The sequence below is a fragment of the Marmota marmota genome, unplaced genomic scaffold (assembly GCF_001458135.2).
Source record: "Marmota marmota marmota unplaced genomic scaffold, marMar, whole genome shotgun sequence".
In the NCBI taxonomy this organism is placed as follows: Eukaryota; Metazoa; Chordata; class Mammalia; order Rodentia; family Sciuridae; genus Marmota; species Marmota marmota.
In genome coordinates, this window is record NW_026000093.1 from 34,359,049 (window position 1) to 34,377,892 (window position 18,844).

General features: G+C 38.0%; 1 protein-coding gene and 1 long non-coding RNA gene across 3 annotated transcripts in view; one reads left to right on the forward strand and one right to left on the reverse strand.

The window, feature by feature from the left end:
• Window positions 1-18,844, forward strand: part of Atp6v0d2 (ATPase H+ transporting V0 subunit d2) — a 44,386-nt gene that overhangs the window by 14,399 nt on the left and 11,143 nt on the right. The gene's annotated exons all lie outside the window — the stretch shown is intronic.
• Window positions 8,958-18,190, reverse strand: LOC125610508. 2 transcript variants are annotated; one of them, XR_007340497.1, is made up of 2 exons: window positions 17,908-18,190; window positions 8,958-12,383 (listed from the first exon to the last, which is right to left on the reverse strand). It is a non-coding gene; the product is annotated as an uncharacterized LOC125610508 (long non-coding RNA). The 2 variants fall into 2 exon arrangements; XR_007340498.1 differs by having other exon boundaries at window positions 8,958-13,809.

An 18,844-nucleotide genomic window follows, 5' to 3' on the forward strand; every position in this document is an offset into this window, starting at 1 on the left:
ACCAGGGCAGCTCATTCAACTAGGTCAGAAAGCTGCCAGGTTTTGTAGTTTGGAATCGGAAAACATTTCACATAAAGGAAATTTGCCCAAAATATATTAGGAAATGCTCTACTTCTAAGAATGATTGTGAGTCATTTGGTCAGTGTTCCTCTTATGTGATAAACCCAGTGAGTTATTGTTTCTTAGTCATAGAGTCTTGGTCCTGACGGCGCCTTAACATTTATTAAGCTAACATCCTCATTTCCCAACAAATGACCATGTTGAGCCTCACTTCCCCACAAACTACTATGTTAAAAATATATTCTGTCCCTTAAAAACAAATTATTTGAAATTCCAAATATTTCTAGTCAATAACAGTGTTTAAAAATTGAATTTAAAAAATACAGGAGTCACAAAGTCATCTATAGAATGTGAACATAAAATTGGAATTGGAAAGATAGCTTTGGTAGTTTAATTTAGTGTCATTACCAATGGACATATTTTACTTTATGCACACTATTGGCTATATACTCTGAATTAGTTCTTTTGGTGTCTTTATCTAGAACTACTCGTATATAATGGCATTGAATATTTGTTAAACCAATATATAATCCTGTATTTAGCAGCACCTTACACAAAACTAGAAAATTATTTCTTCAGAATTTAGCATTTTATATTTTATCTTACACTGAGGAATTGGTTATTCATTTGGTCAATACATTAGATAACAACTGGATGATATGGCTGAAGTTATGTTTTGTGATGTTAGTTCAGTGTTTTTTTTTTTTTAATTAATATATTAGGCATGAGAAAAAATGGAGGAACTTTGCACAAGGTGGTGGGAGGTTGGGGAGGGTGCATGGGGGCAGAAAAGATGGTGGAATGAGATGCACATCATTACCCTAGATACGTGTAAGACTGCACATGAGGTGTAACACTACCTCGTGTACAGCCAGAGAAATGAAAAGTTGTGCTGCAACTGTGTACAATGAATCAAAATGCATTTTGGTGTCATATATACCTAATTTAAATAAATAAACTTAGAAAAATAAAATAAAAAACACACAAAAGTGTTTGTACTCTCCCATTAGCTAATTCCTAACATTCCTTGTTATCTTTCAAGCTTCATGTTTTAGATTACTTATCAGACCCCTGAAGATATTTACTCAGACCTAGTTGTTTTTTTACCTGTCTCTTTATACAAGAACTGTGCAAAGAAAGGTTTGTATTGCCATTCTTTTAAAAACTGAGAGTCAATGAATTAGTGAATTTTCCAAAGTCACAAATTAAGGGACTTGAGACTTGAAAAGGATTCTGTTCCAGGTGCCATGGGTCTAAAAAGCCTATGTTCTTGCCGCTCTTAGAAGTTGATAACAAGGCATGCAAGTCATAAATGCATGGTCTTCAAAAAAAAATGTGCATATTCTCCTTTGGGAGATTGTGATCTTATTGGCCTTGGAGTAGGGCCCAAATGTATTTCAGGAAACTCTCAAGTTAGGCTGATGTGCACCTCTGATTTAAACTATCTCATCATGGGGCTTTGACTTCACCACTTGGAAGTGACTTTGACAAATACTTTCATGAGTTTCTCTCTAAGCTATCAACACAGAATTATCACCCTATCAAGAACCAGATAGCTCAACTGGACCAAAGCCCTGTATCTTCTGAATCTCTGTCCATGTTTTGTTCCACCATATCATCATGTCCTGTGACTTGCCAGCCCTATTGCAGAACTTAGAGATTTATTTCAACAGCAAAGGTTGTACAAATGGAAAGGTGTCCCAAAATTTGAAACCATTTTTCTTATTTCTTTTCTTGAATGTTTTTTGGTCAAGTGTTTAGCACCCATGAACTTACATCAAATAGAATTATTTCCTGTCCTATTAGGAAATACCCAAGGCAGCATTATACAAATGACTAAGTCAACCTAAGAGAAGCAGTCTAAATTTAAGTTAGTGTAATAAAAATAATCTTAAGCATTGCACATTTTATGCGATATAATTACTGTACATGAGAAACTTATTTTGAAAATCTGGAACAGATATTTTTAAATACTTAATAGCAGGAAGATCTGGAGGTTTTGTATACTATAATTACACACAGTTGTATGAAACAAAGGAATGAATCCAATAGCATTTTAATGAAGACTGTTTAATGTAGGCCCGGGTTGTTTTATTTTTCTTCCTTCCTACCCAACACTTCCAGCAGCATTTTAATTTCTCATCTCTTTTCAAATTAGCCATCTTTTAAAAATAATTTCTCAAGCATTCAGAGTATCCCACCACAGTGGCTATAAAATTTCGGAATATAAGAAGACCAAAGACAGATTTTCAGTATGGAGTACAGTCAGCCCTCCATATCTGCCAATTAAGCCAACAATGGATGAAAAATATTAGAGAAAAAATTGCATTTATACTAAATATGTAAAGACTTTTTTCTTTGTCATTATTCCCTAAATAATGCAGTGTAAACCTATTTACATAGCATTTACATTATGTTAGGCATTATAAGTAGTCTAGAGAAAATTTAAAGCATACAAGAGAATGTGTACAAGTTATATGCAATTTTATAACAGGGACTTGAACATCTGCAGATTTGGGTACCTCCAGGGAGTCCTGGAACAAGTGCCCCCCCCCCCCAGTAGATACTGAGGGATGACTATAATGCATCATCTTAAATTAAGAACATAAAATTCCTGAGAATTTGATGTTAAATGCCCCACACTGAAAACGTATTTAGAGATTCGTTTATAAAGGTTGATCTGAGTTCTTGAATATCTCAGTGATACATTAGAAACCATCTATAGGCTTGCCACTGTGTGAAACATACACTTCAGGGCTCTTAGTGCTGAAATCAGGAAAGTCCTCAGCAATTCAGGTGAGTTGGTCACCCTGACACCTGGTAGGCAAGAAATGAATACTGTAACCCTGGTTTACTGACAGCTTCCAATTGAGAAAAGCCAGAAGATGTGTCCCGAAATGGTGAGCAACTAAGACAGGATAATAGTGGCAGCTATCACAGAGGCCCAAGCCATCAATCAATTAGAGGATCCTAGAAAAAGTGAAGCAACTCATTCTGACTTCAAGATTTTGCGGAGAAAGCAGCATATGAACCAATATCGACAATGGGCTTAGGTTGAAGGAATAACAGGTATGAAAGGACTTTATGTTTGGATATAACTACCCATCTTAGATGTGGCTGGACCTTAGACATGAGCAAGAAGAGAGCCTGGACTGGGATGAGAGCAGAGCCTGCCTAGATTCAGAGCTTGGATTCTAAATCTCCAAGTAAAAGTCAAGAAAGGAAGACTTTGGAGAGGCACTTCTCATTCACATGCTTCTGGTGTGCTAAAGTCTATACCTCTAACTTAATAGTCACCACCCTGTAGGATGAGGAATATGTTCCCCCTGGGAGGCCATAGAAAGTGGTTGAACACTTCTGCCATTTCTGGCTGGGTGGCCAAACGCAGTTTAACATTTAAGCATTAATCAATTTCTCATCTGGCCAATGGGAGAGCACTTAAAGAACCTAGGACACATGGGTACAGATGTTCTCTCCAAAGGGCTTGGGCAACCCTGTACCTTTGGCCTTGCAGGTTGTAGTGCACTTAGGCTCTCTCCACAGTCAGCAGTTTTTCTCAGCAGATAGTCTGTGTTACCAGTACCTCTTAATTTCTGATATCTCTGTGCTTCATGAATCACTCTCTAAGGGGCAACCAGCTGAGATTCCAATCCTGCTGTGCTTTTCCTGGTATCCCCAGGCTTCCTTTGAAATCAGGTGGAAGTCTCTCTGACCTAACTGGAGCATCCTGCATTCCTGCAGAACCAGTATCCCGTGGATGATACAGATAGGGGCCAGACAGATGTGAGTGGTGGGAGCACAAGAGACTATTCCTACAAAATGGGCCCACTGTGCTCACCACCCCATGCTTTTTTTTTCCAAGAACCAATTTGCCTGCCTGGCGTAATGGGTCAGGATATTTCACATTCCTCAGAAAACTACCTGTTTGTTAGCTGCAGGAGAGATAGAGGCCAGCAATAATGTTGATAACAGGAACCTATGTTACACTAAAGGAAGATTTTTATGACCCTTTTCACAGACCAGATCTCAGAATTCAGGGAGATAAGAATAATTCCTCCTAACCATAAAATCTGTGAGAATTTATGGTTAAGAATCCAATTAGAACCAGTCAGCATGGGCCAAGTGACCTAGAGTTGTCATGGCAATGGGGACTTGAAAGTGTGATGTTGTAATGCCAGATTCGTGGGACCCCAATAGATCTCCAGGAGCTGAATCTGATGCAATCACATAAGAGTCTTTATTGCAAGCTCAAGCCTGGACTCACAACCCTTCCTGACACAGCAGTCCCAGGGAGTGAGTCCCAGTCCTTTGTCCAGTGAGATTTTATAGGTTTTGGGGATACTCTATGTGTCACAACATCACACAGCAAATCATTCCATACCTCGGGAAAATCAAACAACAACTCTTAACATTGATTAGCACATTCACTGGTGGGAACAAGTTGGGTAGGGGTGATTGGCTAGTACAAGAGGGGGATTCCTTTGAACTGATTGGTTTAAGCCACAAGGGGAGTACGTGCTAAACTACATGGTTTCCCAACATGTTATCAACCACCATAAACTACTTGGGGGGTCATCTGGCATCCCAGGTATTTTCCCTGTCTCATGCTGATTGGTGGTTGCTAGGGGGTTGCTATGGATCTTTACCTAGCCTAACTGAGTCAGGGACACCTGGCGCCACAGATCTCTCCTATTATTTGCAGACAAAGAACTCAGCAGGGTGCATATGTGCTTAGGAGTGCTCTGTGGGTTTTTCCAAAGACAAGGGTCACGCCCCCTTCCTTGGACAGGCTTTGCTCTGAGGTAGAGGCTGGTTTCTCAAAAATGGAGTCACGAAGGGGAGGGCTTTACCAGATTAAAGTCAGGAGGTTTGTCACTATTCGACATGGCTTATAAGAAATGCTGAAGGAAGTTCTTTTGAGTTAAAATGAATGGATGCTAAGCAACAAAATAAAGCATATGGAAGTATGTATCTCATTGATAAAGGTAGATATATAAACAATGCAGAATAATGCAATACTGTAATGATGGTATGTAAAATCACTTTTAACCCTAACATAAAACTACAAAAATTTGTTAATGGATACACGATATTAGAAATAAAGCAACAATGACATAAAAAAAAAATGGAGTCACATTAGTTTCTCAATGTCATTCTGCTGTCAGTGAAAAGTCAAAAAGTGAACCTGGATGGAGCTCTCTGGAAACTTCTCTGGGACCCAAATAAAACTGGAGTGAAGGAGAGGGACACTGTCATCTCCTCTCTGAGAGAACACACTCTCTCCCTTTCCCTTTTCCTATTGCTTTAATAAACTCATGCCTGTGACTCTGAACAACAGGTCTGAAATCTTTCTGACTTGATTGCAAGAATCAGGCCTTGAAGGGGGGGTAGTCTTCACTGCCTCAGTTCCCCAGAAGGCCTCAGCCCTGTTACAATGCCAGTGTCTGCTGTCAGCTTGGATAGTAGTTAGGTCTCCTAGAATAATGGATGAAGAAGCCTCTGAGTGCCTGGGCAGCTGAAGCGATACAGTAACTTCCTAGGCCTCCCTGTACAAGTAGGGTGCCCCCAGGATCTCTTCTCTTCTGTATATTTATGCTGAAATGGGTATAGTCTAGCAAATTCTGAGATGATGTCAGGCCATCTTTCCAATTGTCTCTGTGTAAAGTAATTAGCATCTCTTTAGTGGCTATAACCTCCGTAACAATTGCACATTCCTTGGCCTTTTTACATGGACGTTTCTAGATAAACTACAAGTTTTAAAAATCTTTCGGCTCTGCTTTCTGCACCTGATTCTCACAGTAAACCTTGCTAAATGCTGCCAGTGAGATCCATGCCACTGACTGAATGTTCTGCTGCCTTGAAATCTCCTGCATCAGATTAGTCCATTGCCTTAAAATTCAGCCTCACAAAAGGTCTCAGAATGTGGGCAAAATATAGCCAAGTTCTTTGCCAGAATGTAACATGAATGGCCTCTAATCCAATTCTCAATAGAGTTCTCATTTCCCTCTGAAAGCTTATGAGCACAATCCATATTCCTGGTTTTCTGAACTCCCATCAGAATTGTGCCCATTAAGCTCCACTTACATTTTAAGGCTTTTTGCAGCCTGCAAATATTTATAAACTCCTCCCACAAATCGGCTCCAGAGGCTTCTGAACCACATGGTTAGGTTAGTCATAACAATGACCCCACTTCTCTACCAGTTTCTGGGTTAAGTCAGTTTTTCATCATTGTGACCAAAATATACCTGACAAGGATAACTTAGAGGTGGAGACATGTATTTTGACTCATGGTTCAGAAGTTTAGTCCATGGAGGGCCAACTCTATTACTCTGGGCCCACGTGGAGGCAGCCTTCATGATAGAAGGGTGTGGTGAAAGAACAGTGCATGGTCCAGGGCTGGCAAGAAGCAGAGGGAAGAATGAAGAGAACACAAGGGAAATGAAATGAAGCCTTCCAGGGCATACCACCAGTGCCCTACCTCCTCCATCTATACCCCACCAGCTACAGTGACCACCCAATCCACTTAAACTAGGATGGACTAATTATATTACAGCTCTCACAATTCAATCATTTCATCTGTCAACATTCCTGCATTAACACAGGAACTTTTGGGAGAGACCTCATATCCAAATCATAACAATCAGCATAACATTTATTAAGTGACTGCTGTGAATAAAGGTTTATATAGATTCTAACATTAGAAATGAATTCAATATAGACTTTATTTTCTAACCAGTGGAAAAAATTACTTACAGAGTGGATTCTAAGACTATACTTCCAAAGATTATGATTTAATAGGCCCTAGAATGTGGTCTGTGATATGCATGTTTGAAGGTTTTCCAGGTGATACCTATACAGATGAGAAACTCTGCAACCAGTAAATAGACTCTAACAGGGGCCTACGGTGTGCCAGCCGTGGGGCCTCAATAAAAGTTCATTGATCACTCAAAGCCTTAGTTTCCTCCTCTTTTCTAATGGACAAATGTAGTTACATACAATGTGGAGTTATGAGTTTAATTTAAAAATGAGCTAGCTGTGTGTTTTGTGGAACCAACTGAAAATGAAAGTACAGGGCCTTTTGCTTTAAAATGTTTAATAATTTCAAGAGAACAGTAAATAATTAAATAAAATGTGGGGCTCAGTATGATTATGTGGTTTGCACACAAATGAAATGAACTGATTAAACTAGATATATGTTTACTGTATATTATATCCATTATACATATACTATATACAAATGTATAATATACATAGGGTTCATTTTCCTTATGGTTCATGGCAAATCTAGCAGAAAGAACAGAAAACACAGGTTTACTTAGTCCTGCCATTGGATTGTTGATACAAACAATGTCAGAAAAATTACTGTCTTAATATAAGAATTTTAAGGTAATGAATGTGAAAGAGCTTAGGAAGTCATTGCTGCAACAGTTCTTATTGGGATACAAATCAGGGGCAAGATTTCATTTGGGCTTTGTCAACTTTCTGGCTAGCCATTTACCAACCACCAGGGGGCAAGACTGATCCCAACAACCTGCTTTCCAAAGTGTTACTCCTTCGCCAAGAATTGCTTAGTTTAAGAGATTTGAGGCTGTGCTGTAGCCTTAGTTTTCAGAATGGGGACTGAAATGTAGCCTGGTACTAATCTGGTACATGTTGCTGTACTTTTATTTTATCTTGTTTTTTTTTAATTGAAAATAAGCACCTGTGTGTTTTCTTAAAGGAGATTTTTTAATTAAAATTTAATGCCCACCATATGCCAGTAATTTTATAATTACTTTACATATATTAGATTCATTTAATTCTCACAACAACCTTGCTGGGTAATACTACCAGTGGTCGCCATTCATAAGTTTAATGAATATCTTTTGAATTACTTCCTATATGAAAAAAATTAGATATGTGCATATATATGTATATGCACATATATACATGTATTGTCTATAATTTATCTTTTTAAAAGTAATCTACTATGAATTTTCCATGTAAGTATCTATAGGTCTATCTTATATAATGAATGTAGTATATCACATTTTTTGTGTGTGTTTGGTATGTCATAATCGATTTAATCATTCCCCTTTTGTCTAACTAGGTTGTTTCATTTCTTTGTTGGGTCAAGTAATGTGGTAATAATAATAATAATGATAAAAAAGTCATGTTTAACCCACATCACTGTACATACACTTTGCTTTCTTATGGCAGAACTTCTCTAGAATCTAGTCCCAGAAGTGAAATTGCTTTGTTAAAGGTTATGTAGATTTTAGGTTTTGATAGATATTAGCAAATTACTCTCTAATACTCCACAGTGTTTGGAAATCTTGCTTCTCTTTTATCCTCTCAGCTGCAGTGATTGGTGTTTTTCCCCATGTTAGAAAAACATGAAATTATCCAAAATGTGTTCTGACTGGTATTTTAAGCACAATAAAGATGAGATCCACAAGCCATTGTTCTTGACCATGTCGAAAAGACTGTGATGTGCACTCATAGCATGCCTAGCCAAACTGACAAGAAGCACTCCATTGTTTTTGTTCGGAGTGACCACAGTATTCCATGCATGGCTAGAAGAGAAACAACTCTGGAGCAATCTTTTTTTTTTTTTTGAACCAGGAATTGAACTCAAGCACACTCAACCACTGAGCCACATCCCCAGCCCTATTTTGTATTTTAGTTAGAGACAGAGTCTCACTGAGTTGCTTAGCGCCTTGCCATTGCTGAGGCTGTCTTTAAACTCGTGATCCTCCTGTCTCAGCCTCCTGAGCTGCTGGGATTACAGGCATGCGCCACTGCACCCAGCTAGAGCAGTCTTTTTAATATTATGAAGATTCTCCTGGGAGGATACATTACAGAAAATTCAAGGAACAGGCAGCTATGGCTCCTATTAAAGAAACTCAGGACTAAGATTCCAAGTAACCAGATATTTCCTTTATTTTTGTTCACCATGAGTTAACATACTTTTGTGAACATAGAGAGATATTTATTCATCAATTGAAAAAGTGACAATTATATCTCTGTTCTGTGCAAGGAAGAATTCATGCCCCTGTGAGATCACAAGAAATATATTCAATAAAATCTCCACATTATAGATATTATAGTTAATAAATATGGATAAGAATTAGCTACAAACAACTATATTTAAGATGAATATATAAAACAACTTAACCATGGGGAGAGGAGGGCAAGGGTTGGATACAATCAAAGTGTGTTATATACATATACAAATATGCCACAATGAAATCTATTATTATATATAATTAAAATGCACTAGCAAAAAATAAACAAAATAACTTACCCAAGAGAACACAGTTGAGTAGTGGCAGAATTAGTACTGGAATCCAGGTCTTATGTCATACTAAATATGCAATAAATGCTTGTGAATGAGCATGCTAACTATTCCTCATGTTCATCACTGGCACTGCCAATGTGTGTTGAAAATTAATTTTACCCCAGGATAAATATAAACACAAAGATTTACAGAGAGAGGAAAAAATATCACTCTTACTGGAGACATTTTAAAAGCTTAAGGAAAAATGTGATGTTTGAATGTAGCTCTAAAGAATGGGAAGGATTTCAACTTTTAGCAACTTTATACATCTAGAGATGAGTAGGACCCAAGACACCAGTGTAGAAAAGGACACACAAGTTTGAAGAATTTTTAGTCCAAACGGATGGTTTAGATCAACATTGTAAAGAATCTTAAATGCTAAAGAATTTAAAGATTCCACAACTACAGAGGATTTGGGAAAGGCAGAGTGATCAGCATTCTTGCTCTGAAATATGCTATAATAGGCCTTGCTGACTTCTGAATAATTTTTCAGTGTTTTTTTTTTGCTAGAAAGAAAAATGAATGCGACAGCAAAATTGTTTTTTAAAATACATTTTCACTTCCTCTATTTAAAAGAGAGAGAGAGAGAAGCATCAGAGTAAATGTTACCAAAAATGCAAGAGGGAGCAGAATGTTTATGGGGATATTCTAAATCTCAGCAGATTATTTACCAAATCAGGCAAAATGGCTGGGCTTCCCCATGTGAGCATCCTTATGTGCTTAACTCTGGATTGAGCGTACCCAGGGTTTAATGTAATGTTTACCAATGTAATCAAGGAAAACTTTCATTTAAAAAAAAATTAACACATTGGGAAATACTTCCCATATAACATAGCCTTTGTTATCCTTATAACAATAAGTACGGGTAGAACTGATAAGAATGAATCAGCACCATTTATTGAGGAGATTCACTGAGGAATAAAATAACTTACAAAACATACACAAAGTTACACACACACACACCAGTTCTTTCCATGAACAATTACCTCTGAGAATTTATTTTATATCCCTATCTTGGATTATTCTTCTGTACAAGTGTGACTTAGTCAACATATCACATAGTTTTGGTCACCTTAAACAGTATCATTGTCATTAAGAATACAATATATTATGTTTTGCAGGTAAAAAAAAAAAAAGAATTATGACCAGACCTGTTAGGTAGAAAGGAACCTGTATCAAACAAGGCCTAATATAAGGAGGTGACTCCCATGTCTAAAACAATGTTTTCAGACAATGAATCTGTTGCAATCACCAAGTAATTTACTATTCATTTGGGACCAAAGGAAGTGTTCAGACTGAGTTCTGAAGTGCCTCCATCTATCAAAAAGGTTTGGGCCTTTTTACATATTAAAGTGATTATCATTTATAACAACCTATTAGCAAACTTCTTTTTGAAATCAATGATTATATTCCCAAAGAGGTAATATTGGGTCTTTTGAACTCCAGATATCTTTTACAAAGCATTATATTTTTTAGAAAACCTATCACAAAAAGGCAACTCGAGGTTTTGAAGGTGCAGAACAGAATGGTAATAGGCTTTTCACAATAAGTATAAATCAGAGCTAAGGACTAACATCTGAACAGGTAACATGATTTATGGTCTTGTCGTGTTCCAGTCTTCCACAGAACTATACCACTCGGCTCCTTGTCTCTACACCACACAGGCTTGATACACTCCCATTGTCTAAGAGCAATAGGCAACTTTAGAAAGAATTCTGGGGATTGAATCCAGGGCCTGCTGCGTGCTAGACAAGTGTTCAATCGAGCTATACCTCCATCCATTTTTTCATTTTATTTGAGACAGGACCTCACTAAGTTGCCAAGTCTGGCCCAGAACTTGCCATCCTCCTGCCTTAGCCTCATAAATAACTGGAATTGTAGGCATTCACTGATGAGTGCCACCAGAAAGGATTCCTTTAGCTGGAACTAAATGTAAGACTTCAGAGATGCAGAAATCTCAGGCTTAAAAATGAGTAAAAACCTTATATTTTTTTTCACATTAAAGATTACATGGTTTATATTTTCTACTCCCATCCTGCACAGATCTATTTATAGGAAAATCTCTCTCCTATTCGGGGCAGCCCTCTGCCAGTACTTTCATAAGTATTTACAAGTCCTGATGCCAACCATTCAAAATTGAACAAATATTTTCATTTTAAACTGAGGAAATGGAATACTTGTTAAATTGGTTTTTAAGTGACAGAACCGATCTTAAAATCAGGATTATCTGTTCCAAATTCCAGACTTCTTCTGTGACAACTTCTTTTGATTTACAAGCTGCTATTTTTTTTTGTTGTTGTTGTTGTTGTTGTTGAAAACAAGGTCTTGATAAATTGTCCAGTCTGACCTTGAATTTGCAATCCTCCTTCTTCAGCATCCTGAGTAGTTGGGATCAGAGGTGTGTACCACCATACCCCATAGACAGACTGTCTTTATATGTGTGTTTTGATATAATTTGCTCAGTGACCCTGTGAAGTCTTCTTCTCCCATGAGGGCAAGTTTGTGAAAAGATTAATCGGCCTTCTATTTTCTGTTTACTCATCCACTTCAGTCTTGTTTCCTCTCCCATCATGTCACCAAAACCTTGCTAGTTGCTAAGCCCAAGGATGCTTTTCAGCCCCTTCCCAACTCACCATGGCACTTAACGGGTTGTTGACGTCCTGTCTCAGTCATTTTGTGATGACACTTTTTCTTTTCACTCCTTTGACCATTCTAACTCCTTTCCATTCTATCTTTCAAAAATCTCCTTTCTGCCCCTTAAGAACTTTCAGAGGTCTGTCCTGTGCTCTCTTCTAAAATGTATACTTTGTTTTTAATGATTTTTATCCACATCATAGCTGGAGAAGAAATCACAGACCAATTAATAGAGGACCTTATATACAAGGATGAAAAACTTGTGCTTTATTCTGATCACTGATAAAGAGAGAAGGAGAAACAGATTCAGTGCCTTCAGGTTTTAAGATCACATGATTTAGGGGCCTGTGGGGAAATCAGGCAGTCATATCTGCAAAAAGAAAGGACAAGAATATGGGTCAGGGCTGGGGCTGGGGCTCAGTGGGAGAGTGCCTGCCTAGCATGAGTGAGCCCCTGGGTTTTATCACAACACCACAAAAAAATATATGTAAAGAGAGAGGGAGGGGAATATGGATTTAAGGTTGGGCAGAGAGATTTTGATTAGAGTTGAAGATTTGCAAGAAGTCTGCTTCTACATGATAGAGAGAAAAGTGTGGCCATGGGTGAGAACTTTGAGTGGAACATACTGAAAGAGAATAATGTCAAAAATAGCATCCTTGGTTAATTATACACATAAATATTTCTTTGCTCTGCTGGCTAAGAGGACTTAAAAGGAACAACAACCTAGTAATAAGCTCAGCTCATGCCTAGATCTTGATTTCTAATGCCCTTCTCCCAGACAAGGAACCAGATGTCCTTGGAGAAATAATCGATTCTAGGACTGAGGCAGGAAGTATTCAAGATGAGCCTGGACTTCCTTGTAGTGCTATAAAGTAAGAAAATGCTAGAAATAAGTACAAACACACACCATGATGTCACGGGTACATCAGAGGAGCCACTTGAAGGAGCTTGAAGTGGCCAACGTCTGGAACACTTGAAGCAACAAAATAGAGGAAGTAGCATTGAATCATCACCCCAGGTATAAAATAAATATCCGCAAATCTATATTGGTATAAGTAAATAGTTAAACAAATTAATAAATAAAGGTGAAGGGACAAAACTCCCTTGGTGAAGAATTCCAAATGATCTACGTAGATACTTTGTGCTCGGAGATGAGAACCACAAATCTTTCTTCTATCCTTTTTTTGTTTTTAATTTAATTAATTTTATTTATTTATTTCCTTTTGAATTGAGGTCTTACTATGTTATCTAGGCTGGTCTTGAACTTCTGGGTTCAAGTGGTTCTTCTGCCTCAGCCTCCTGAGTAGATGGGACTACAGGCTTGTGCCACTGAACCCAACTTTTTTGTTTAGTTAATTTTTTTTAAGAGATTGGTATCTGGCTATTTCTCCGTTCAGCATCCCTAATTCTTAAGTATCCTGAACACAGAGACATGGAAGTTTCCTTCCAAAAAAATGAAATATGGAAAAGGATGGAGGAGTACTTTTACTTTGGAGACACCTGACAGATACTACTTAAGCCAGTTGATCAAGGTCAACATTGACAGTCACAAATAATGGTAATACTAATCCACACCTTTGATATGATGTGATAAAATAGCACTCTACCTATGTGGTCACAGCCCAAGCCTTATAATAAAACACACAACTCCCAGTAATGAGGCATCCTATAAAATCTCTGACCAGTACTCCTCAAAATTACCAGGATTGTCAAAAACAAGTCTGAGAAACTGCCACAACCCAGAGAGGCCTGAAAAGATGTGGCAACTAATGCAATGTGGTGTCCCGGATGAGATCCTAGAACAGAAAAAGACATTAAGTTAAAACTAAATAAGTTTGAATGAACTATGGACTTGAGTCAAAAATAATATGCATAGGGCTGGGGTTGTGGCTCAGTGGTAGAGTGTTCATCTAGCACGTGAGAGGCCCTGGATTCAATCCTCAGCACCACATAAAAATAAATAAATAGAATAAGGGTATTGTGTCCAACTACAACTAAAAAATAATAATATGTTTATATGGATTCATTAATTATAACAAATATGCCATACTAATTTAAGATGTTCACGATGGGATAGTTAAGCACAGTGGTACATGCCAGTAATCCCAGCTACTTGGGATGCTGAAGCAAGAGGCTCTACAAGGAAACCTTGGAATACTTCCATGGGCCATAATGAACCCCCTCCACATTTTTTCCCTTTGATTTCATTTTAAAAGCCTGAATTTACCTCTGTCTCTGCTCACTCTGATTCAGTGCTCATTAGCGCACCGGCAATCTAACTCTCCAATAAGAGTCTCTTGGATTTTATCTGAGGGACAAATGACATTGTGACTAATAACTCTTCACTGTGTAGTGTCCAATGTCTTTTCTGTCTTCTTAGATCAGTGATCACCATCCTTTGATACACCCCAGTAATTTTAAAATGCACAAAAATTCTTCTAATATGTGCATTTTAGAACACTAAAATTAAAAAAAGAAAGAAATTAAGTCAGTGCAGTGGCACATCCTTATACTCCCAGCTACTTGGGATCCAGAAGCAGGAGGATCACAAGTTTAAGGTTAGCCTGGGCAACTTAGCAAGACCCTGCTCCAAAATAAAAAGAGCTGAGAATGTAGCTCAGATGTAGAATACCCTTGGGTTCAATCTCAGTAGTGCAAGAAAAGAAAAATGAAATTAAAAGTCATCCTAGTGAAAAAATTTTGAATGCCCTCTAGGATAGCAATTTTTCATCTGTGTTACATGTCCCCCTAAGTGTGGGGGGTAACTTTCCAAGTGTTATGAACATGGGAATAATGGCAAGGTAACCATCTTCTAGATCCTGAATGCCTATACACACTAGAACTGCCTAAGAGAACTTACAGGAAGGCCATCATGCTGGGTCCCTTCCACCTCCTTTTCACAACTGTCATTCTCCCCAAGTGCTTTTTCCCACTTTTCTCTCTAAACCACACCATGATGCACAGCCCTGAGGTCTGGAAGGTTTTAGGGCACAAAACAAACTATGGGACCGCTCCCTGTACTGGCATGGCACAGCACACTGGAGATCTTCACTGGACTCTGTTTCTTCTCTCATGCCAGGGTGCTCAGCCAAGGACAGCCATTTCCCAGCTTTTGCTAAGACACTGAAGTACTAAAATTTTACCCATAGAAGAAAGTTCCTCTAATTCAGCAATACATATAATGCCTGTCACATAGAAAAATAAATAAATAAATAAACATTTTTAAAAATAAATAAATAAAAAGACTTAGAATTTTTAAAAAATATTTTTTAGTTGTCAATGGACCTTTATTTTATTTCTTTATATGCAGTGCTGAGAATCGAACCCAGTGCCTTACACATGCCAGGCAAGTGCTCTACCACTGAGCCACAACCCCAGCCCCAAGATGTAGAATTTTAAAAATATATTTTTATAACCTAACATTTTTAAAATTGAGTAATTTAATTAGTCTATCACAGTTTTAGATGAGTTCGTGGTTTTCACAGGTGCTTATATCAGAGTTACAGAATAAAATACTTAAAAAGGCTGGAAATAAGGATTTTTGTATAGACCATGAATAAGAGAAAAATTAATCTGACTGATTAGGCACTGCCCCTGGCTCTGTCATTACTTATGAACAGAATTATCTGAAATATGTGGGTTTGAACTAGATGAATAACTGGGTGTCTTAAAGATCAAAAATTGCTCAGCAATTATTTTATTCTTGCCAGTGGAGGCATGGCCCTGGAGGTCTATAAAGACTACAGTCTAGAGCAGAATGAACTGTCTTGGGCAGGTTACCTTCCACCCCAACAGCCAGTAATAATGATATTTGATGCAGATATCTGATGGGGAGAAGAAAGGGGACAGGAAAGAGACCTCTGCCCCCAGCATGAGCCAAGCCCTGGATTTGGCCTTAATTTCCCGAACACCACAATAACTGGTATTACTGTCCCATTTTAGAAACAAAGTCACTCAAATAAGGAGTGGAAATAAAATTGAATTCAATCTATAAAACTCTTACTTACTGTAAGACAGGACCTAGCCACTCTATTAATATAATAATAACAATAACAACAACAACAAGCATACTCAACACACACACATGCACACATGCTATATAGTCACAGACTTGTTTGTTACATGAGGGTGAAATCCTGCTTATAGCATTGACATTTGTCACCCATCAACATCAGTCTCCTAGTCCTCTGCAGATTGGGCATGTTAACAGCTCATATGCTTTTACATTACAGGGATGCTGTGGGGAACAATTAAATGTCTAGAGCCAGCTAAGGATTATTAAGAGCTAGCAATTCCCTTCTCAGGTAATTGCTTTTGAGCCATAAAGGGACAGTTAAATAAGCGCTTCCATTTTAATATCATTTTCAAGAGATAAAAAGGATTCTAAAATTCCATAATGTCTAAATTTGGTACTGCTGTTTGGGAGGTGAAGAAACTGTATAGTCATGTGCTTTTTATAAAGGGATAATTGCCTACTTCAAAAACTTCTTTAGTTAGAATTTTTATTGGGGTAAACTGTAGAAGTTCCACAGAGAAGGAGCCTTACTTTTCAGAAATCAATCCTTGTGCAGGAAGTCTGCAACTCATGAAGCCATTCTGCAGACAGTGCTTCTAAGTGTCCAGGTTAATTTTAATCCATTGCAAGGTGTCATTTTTCAAGTCTATCTTGTGACAGTTCAGCCCTGTCACTGTCAAACCTTGAGAACCTCAGCTCATATGGGGACTGTCCCTTCCCTCTTCAGCTGTCTGCACATTCACCTTCTCCACTGCCTCCTTCCCATTTAGCACTTAAACATCTTTGTTTCTCTCCCACCTTTTAAAAAAAATACTAAAACTCAAAGCTAAAACTCATTTGGTCCCTATATTTTCATGTAGCTCTTTCCCTTTACTTTCCATTCAACTCTTGATAGGAACTCTCTCTTTAGCCTCCTTACTTCCCATTTATTCAAAGACACAGTGGTCAGGCTTCTACTTTCTTCTCTCTCCCACAAACACACTCCCCTGAAAGTGTTTTTTTTTTAATTTTTTAATTTATTTTTGTAGTTGTAGAATGCCTTTATTTTATTTGTTTATTTTTATGTGGTGCTGAGGATCGAACCCAGGGCCTCATGCATGCTAGGCAAGCGCTCTGCCACTGAGCTACAGCCCCAACCCCCTGAAAGTGTTTTCATCGAGTTCACAGATGACCTTTTAGCTGTCGTATCTATGGATGTCTATTTTCATTGACATATCTGGCCCTTTGACACTCTATCACTTCTTTCTAGAGCTCTCTAGTATTCACACCCCAGTTCTCCTCCCATCTGATCATCTTTTTCAGTTTTCTTCAAGGTCTTTAAATATTGGAACTCCCCAGAGTTATCAGGAAAGAACACTTTACATTCCTTCTGGGATATGATCTTAGATATTCCCAAGACTTTGGCTTCCACCTTTAAATGACTCCCTCCTTGCTGAGCACAGTGGTACACACCTGTAATTTCAGCAACTCAGAAGGATCACAGGTTTGAAGTCAGCCTGGATAACTTAATGAAACCCTGTCTAAAAATTTTAAAGGTGAGGGGAAAGGGGTTGGGGATGTAGCTCAGTGGTAGAGCACCCTTAGGTTCAATCCCCAGTACTGCAAAGATAGATAGATAGATAGATAGATAGATAGATAGATAGATAGAATGAATGAATCAATCCCTCCCTCCAGATCCTCCCAAATGCCTCTAGTCTACCACTGTTTCCAGGATTCAGACTTCTGAGGCTTCCCTAGCATCTCCTCTTGGATATCTCCTGGGCACCTTAAACTCATTACACTCAAAATATCTGTACTCACTGCAACCTCCTCTTCCTCCAATGCACTCATCTCATTAAGTAGCCTCCAAATCTAACTTCTAGAAACCTATGCATCATACTTGATGATTAAAAGCAGCATGGATAAGGGTTATGAATAGGGTCTCAGCTGAGTTCGATTCTCAGTTGCCCACTTGGTAGCTGTATGTGTTATGGGCTTGGTTTGTGTCTCTCTGGGTCTTGGTTCCTCACCTGTAAAATGGAAATAAGAATAGACTCTACCTTACAGTGTTCTTATCAAGATTAAATAAGGTAAGTTTTACAAAGCCCTCATACTATATGTGTGTATTTACCTCTTCTCCTGTTCTAATATTTAATACATAGATGATAACACTCCCTTCCACTTAAAGGTATTCAGTATCCTTCATTACCTTCAACATCCAAATTCCTTATCTGGTCTACCATGACTGTGCATGCTTGCCTCAGCCCCATCTCATGTCTCAATACCAGGCAAAAAAAAAAAAAAAAAAAAAAAAAAAAANCCTGTTAATTTGAGAGATCTTTTTTTTTTTTTTTTGAGGGGGGAGTACCAGGAATTGAACTCAGGGGCACTCAACCACTGAGCCTTATCCCCAACCCTATTTTGTATTTTATTTAGAGACAGGGTCTCACTGAGTTGCTTAGCACCTCGCCATTGCTGAGGGTGGCTTTGAATTCACAATCCTCCTGCCTTAGTCTCCCAAACTGCTGGGATTATAGGAGTGTGCCTTTGTGCCCAGCAGATTCTTCTAATCTTGATCCATCATTTTTCGGCTAAGGTAAATGAATCAACCTGCTTAGGGTCACATGTGAACCATTCATAGTGGAGAAGAAGCTGGGGATCATCTTCCAACTTGCAAACCCTGTACTATGAATGTTCATTTATTATTATTATTATTATTATTATTATTTAATAATGCAATCTTATTCTTTAACAATGCTAAAGGAATAACTTTATGAGTATTATTTATCTATTATTGTCAGGAAATCTGGATAGTAGCATTTCATTGTTAATCATTT